Source organism: Meleagris gallopavo, chromosome 21 (genome assembly GCF_000146605.3).
Source record: "Meleagris gallopavo isolate NT-WF06-2002-E0010 breed Aviagen turkey brand Nicholas breeding stock chromosome 21, Turkey_5.1, whole genome shotgun sequence".
NCBI classification, from domain to species: Eukaryota; Metazoa; Chordata; class Aves; order Galliformes; family Phasianidae; genus Meleagris; species Meleagris gallopavo.
Window position 1 is genome coordinate 5,352,860 of NC_015031.2, and position 5,848 is coordinate 5,358,707.

Below are 5,848 nucleotides of genomic sequence, written 5' to 3' on the forward strand. Positions count from 1 at the left end.
TGGAGGGGGTGTAAGGGGGACTGGAAGTCTGCGCTGGTCTCTCGCCTCAGGGTAAGCCCTGGGGAGAGGGTTGTGGAAAATGACAGCAGCCTTCTGTCAGAAAGCATCAGCAGCTCGGGGCCGTCAGAGGTGGCTGCCATTCCATCTCAAACAATACAGGCAGTATCCCTCTTCCTTCTGAAAATGAGTCTGAGCAGCTTTTCCATCATTGGCAGCGTTGAGCGCAGGATGCAGCTGTGCTATTTTAAGGTCAGCTCTTTCTCTTGTCTGTGGCTGCAAGGAAACAACCCAGTATTTGAGGGAGAGGTCTGACTGAACGGGTGCACCCCCCTCCCAGCTGGATGTGCTCCTTGCTGTAGCCCTCACCCTCCTGCCTTCCACTCGTGGCTGCTTGTTGCGAGCTGCCTCAGAGCACAGATCATCTGCTGTGGGTTGGGGATGAGTCTGTATCTCTGTACCACTCCAGGCTGTGCTTTGGGATGGGGGCTATGCCTGATTTGTGCAGGAAGCCCACGGTGTGGGTTTGGCAGGGAGACTCTCAGAATTCTACAGATTCTCTAGATACTTGCAGCGTGAAGGCCTGCAGGACCTGCAGAGATGGGGAAAGGCAAAAGAGAAGCTTAAAGATGAGGCTGATGTGCCCATCAGCCAGATTTTCTCCACGGCTCCTGCTGATGCAACCACATGCTTCCCTGGAGCTCTGCCTCCTTTCACAGCTGTGTGACAGCTGTCAGTCAGATTGCTGGCCTTTGAATTAAGTTTAGTTGAAGCTTTTTTTCTTTTTTTTTTTTAAGTCTTCCAGACAAATTTACATCACTGAGACCTACATAACAATCCACTGTTAATTCCTTGTGAGAAAAATCTCTTTTGCTGGAGAAAAAAAAAAGTCATTACGTATTCAGACAGGAGCACAGCAGCTCCTGCTCCGAAGGCACAGCTAACTATCCAGAATTGAGGCAGAACATTCCTTAGTGTTTTCTGACAAGTTTGCACTAGTTCAGTTTAGGGCACAAGCTGTTCTCAGTCGGTCTGGCAGCCTTCTTTGATCTGTTTAGTGAGCGGATGGGCAGTGGGCTGTGCTGGGAGCTCGTGTCTGGTGATCTGTGGAATCACACCATTGTGGAAAACCTTCCTGTGCAGCAGTTGGCAGGCGGTGCTGAGTTGGTCTGACCCCACGGCCACCTTACCAGCTACATGACCCACAGCTGGAATTGGGCATTTGCTCCCCCTGACTCCCTGCTGTGTTTTTCCGGCTCAGCTCTCCTACCCAAGGGGCTTTGCTGTTTCTTTTGGTGCGATTTGCAGTGGCTGCTTTGGTTCAGGGACAGATGGATTCATTCGTCTGTGCTGGGTAATCCAGGGCTCTGCTGTGTTTTCCACAATAATATTCAGAACAGACACACCTGAATACAGTCACTCTGCCTGGTGTTTCTGTCTCTCTCACTGTAGAGTCTAATCCTGGAATTACATCTTGCTCAGAGCATGCTTTCTTCTTCTTTAGTGGAGTTTCAAATCAGAAGAAGCATCTTTGGTGAAATGAGGCCACTTGTGATGTTTCCTAGGGGAATTCAGAAATACTAAGCAGTAGAAATAGAAGCATAAACACTTTCTTAAATCTTTCCTTCAATAGTCCCCTGCAAACACAGGGGCTTGGGGTCTTATGCTTGCCCTTCTTCAGGTCTGAGCTATTTGCTTGCCTCTATCTTCTGTAGTACAGCATATGTCAAGCCCGGTTACCTGGCATGGCTGAAAGTCCCCTTTGGAGCACCCTAAGCTGGATGGACTGAGATCACTGCCGTGGTAGAGTTCTTTGTTCCAGTGAAAAGCGCAGGCTTTTGGTGACAGACTTTTAAACCCCACAAAATAATGGAATTTGTCTTTGTATAGTTGTGGTCCTTCAAGATGAAGAGAACTGAATCATGAGATGTGGGTACAGATTTCCTAGAGATGCCTACATCCTCATAGCAAGTCTTTGGGAGTTTAATCCCCAAAAGACTTATCTTTTTTAATTAAAGGTGGGCCAAGGCTGAAAGCTTGCTTCTAATGTGTATCAGAATTCCAGTAGACAGGAGAAGTGGTCTCAGTAGCTGACAGCATACGGGGAAATGTTCCAGTGAAAACATACAATACTGAAATTATGGCAGGAAACTATGAGGTCGAACTTGAGACTGCTACGAACAGCAGGATCTAGCAATTCTGAAGCCATTAATTGGTGAGAATTGGCTGCAGAACTGGGGCTGTGTCACCAGGTAGAAGTGACTATAATTGAGCTTAAAATCAGCAGCAGTTGCTAGTTAAACTGACCTAATAGTCTAAAAGAGACTGGCAAATAAACTGAGGCATATGTGCATAACAGCCACAGCTCTTGCCTTGGGGAGGCTCCAGACTTTGAGCAAACAGCAGCTTGCTCCTTCCCCTCCTGCTCTCCTGTATCACAGAGCTGAAGATCTAAGAAGTGCCTCCTGCTGATACTGTCCTTGCCCACTGTGTGAGGCTGAACAATAGAGAAACAGCAATTTCACTTCTCCTCTAGAATACACACATTACTGTACCACTGGGATGTCCTGTGCTGCAAAGGAAACTGTTAAGCACTGCTTTATCCTGAGCATTGCTGGAGCTAGTGCAGAGGCTTGGAGGATGACTTCATTGAGCATTCTCCTTGCTAAGCAGAGGGAGGAGGAAAGCTTTAAAAGGGTGGTTGGGTGTTCTGGGATGTTTTGGTGGAGGGTTTGTCTGGAGGTTTTTACTCCTCTCTAGATCTTCCTTCCTGTAGCATCTTTTTATTTTTATTTTCACTTTTTTTTAATTTCAGAGGAGTTCTGCAGTTCGTATCTGCAGTAATACTCATCTCCCAGAGAGGTACCACAGGTATGCTCTGGTCTCTTCTGGAGACTGGCAGTGGAGAAATGATTCTACCAGCTCCACGCACAAGAGCTCTGGTGTGGAGGGAGCAGAGGACAGGGACCAGCAGGGATCAGCTGCGTGCTCCTGTGCTCTTTGAGTCCTGATAGGACAGGAGGGCTTGGTTACAGAGGTCCTTGGTAAGGGCACTTGGTGTGCTGGTTGGTGTTGCCCATGCTGGCAGGAAGACCTGGGCAGTGTCTTGCAGTGCCCTGCTGTGCCCGTGTTCCAAGGTGAGGTGGTGAAATTCAGCCTCTACAGAATGGTGCCTCAGGGCCCAGCCCAGCACTATCTGCTCTGAAACTTTGTGAGCATCCAAAGCTTGGTGTTTCCCTTTGTGTGCTCAACCCTGGGCCACCTGGTGAGGTAGGAAGGGACTCATGGCTGTGCTCCTCAAGCTCCTGTGTATCTGCTCTGCACACTTACTCTAGAAAGGGCAGGCTGAGCCCTGCTGGATACTCCTATTCTGCACTTTTTCTTTCTCAGAGCTTTAGCCAGCAGCAGGAAGATAAAACACACTGAATTGTCTGCTGCTGTTACAAATCAATGGATAGTGAAAAAGGTGCTGGGTTCCTTTCATCATATTTATCATGGAGTTAAAGTTTGAAGGGAATGGACAATGTGTAGGATGTGGATGTCTTTACACAGGAAATTTTATTTTTGCAGAATCTTCAGAGTTAATGCCCTTCAATTCCAGCAGCAAGGAGATGGAGGAGCTTAAAATAACTGCATCTATGAAACCTGACTTTTAAAGTCTCCTTTCTCTACCTCTCATATTTCAGTTGTACAAAGCATGAGTAAAAACGTTTTGTTACCGTGGCGAGTATAAAGGCAAATAGGATAAACCTACCTAAAGCAATTAGCAACCAAAGAGACAGATTTTGGATGGCAGCCTGCTGCAGGTGCCAGCGACTCGTGCCTGAGGTCAGATTACTGCTTAATTGTGCTGTTGTTGAGGCACAGAAGCCCCCAGTGTCACTTAGTCCTTGTAGCAGCTCTCCCTGGGCTCTCGCCATCCCATACAGGCACAGCTGCTGTGCCTGGCTACGAGCCCTGCTGATCTGGAGCACTTCAGACATGTCTTTATCCTATCTGTTTCTTTTAATCTTACATCTGGGGATTTAAATGTGTCATGTGCAGCCTTATACAGCAAAACAAAGGGTCCTTTCCATATTCTCTTGTCTGCTGTTCTTCTAGTCTGGTTTCTTGGAGCGTTTGAGCATGGAGATTTGAGCTTGGAGAATGCTTTTCACTCCTTTTGTAGTTCAGTGGTAAGTTATCCTGAGCAGAAACACAAAGTGGCCTAATCCTCTGCGTGGCCGTGCTGCTGTACCACATGTGCTGCCTGCACCAGGGCAGGTTGCTGTCATTGGTGTCAGCACTGGTGGGGCTCACAGTGCGGCAGAGCTGGAGGGCAGCAGAGGGTAACTGCAATACAGGAGAAGGGGAAAAAAACCCTTCAGATGATAATGGTGCAAACCACGCAATGATGGCTGATGTACTTATCTATTAGTAGCCCTCCAAGTGTTACAGGGTACTTATCTATTAGTAGCCCTGTTACAGGCTTATTCCACAAACACAGATTTGTTTAAATGAAGCTACAAACTTTTATTGTCCAGATGACCGCAATGCTGAGGGCCCCCAAAAGTGTTTTCTGCTTTTGGGAGGGCTGTTTGCTTAAGACACAAGGAGTGCCTTGGCTCTACTGTGAGTCAGTCTGCAGATCTGCAGAGTTATTTGCAATAAGGGAAATGTGACCTTCATGTGCCTGTCCCAGTACCCACACTGCTTATCAGGGAACTGTTGATTTGACAGAATGCTGAGCATTATTGACACGAAAATTCGAGCTCTTGAAGGACTGGGAGCTACTGTAAGGAACAGTTTCAGCCCAGACTTGCTAAATGAAGTCCTTCCTAAGTCAGAAGTAGGTGTTGAAGAGTTCATCCCTTCCTTTCACCCTCTTGTAATTGCCCCTCTTATGAGATCTCTTGCTCTCTGATGAAGTGGTGTTGCTCCATCTGGGTGCTGTTTGAAGGGGTTTCTTTTTTTGGAAATGCTTGGGAAAGTGCTCCTCTTCCTGCATTTCTCTTTGCTTTAGGATTCCTTGGCACACCGTAGATCTGAGTGGACTTGACAAACCCTCTCTCTGGCACCTTAGATTCAGGTCATCAGTATTCAAGCTCTCTGAAGGCAAGTGTTGCTAACAATCTGCTCAATTCTTCCTTCCACTGAACTCTCTCTCTGTCTACACGCTGTGCTTGAGACTCATGGTGGATCCTTTGCAGAGCTGAGGATTACAATGGATCAGCTAGCAAAAAACATATCTTAAGGGAAAAAAATACATAAGCACAGATGTTCTTGACACTGGAGGTTTGTATAGCTTTATTATATGAACAAGGAATAGAGACTCTTCTCCTTGTACCTTCACCCTTGAGTACTGAACATCGCTTGAACCTGTAATGGGGTGTTCCTGGCACCTGCTGGAGTCTTCTCATGCCTTTCTCTTCATGACCTGGAGAGTCTCTGAGCTTCTGCACGCTCATGTGCTACCTGAAGGTAGGCTTCACTTGGCTGTAAAAGTGAGTCCACTTGAAGCACTATCAGCTGGACATCCCTAAACTACATCTGAGAGAGACAAATGGGTGTATGGCTGACTGCAAAATTGCTTTCACAGACAGTAGACAAGTGGTGTCCTAATTAGGTAATTTTCTGAAGGCATGCTGGATGCACCAGTGATGATGATATGTGGCATTCCCTCTAATAATTGTCCTGACAAACCATGATAGCCTGGTGTTGTAGATGGCCCTTTCTTCTCGTCCTATCAGGCTGGGTTGCCCAGCACATCCTGTTATCAGCAGGCTGATAGCGAGCAAGCTGTAGCTGGGCTTTGTTCTTGCCTTCAGAAGAGCTGCAGCATGTCAGTAACCTCTTGTGGGCTCCACATGAT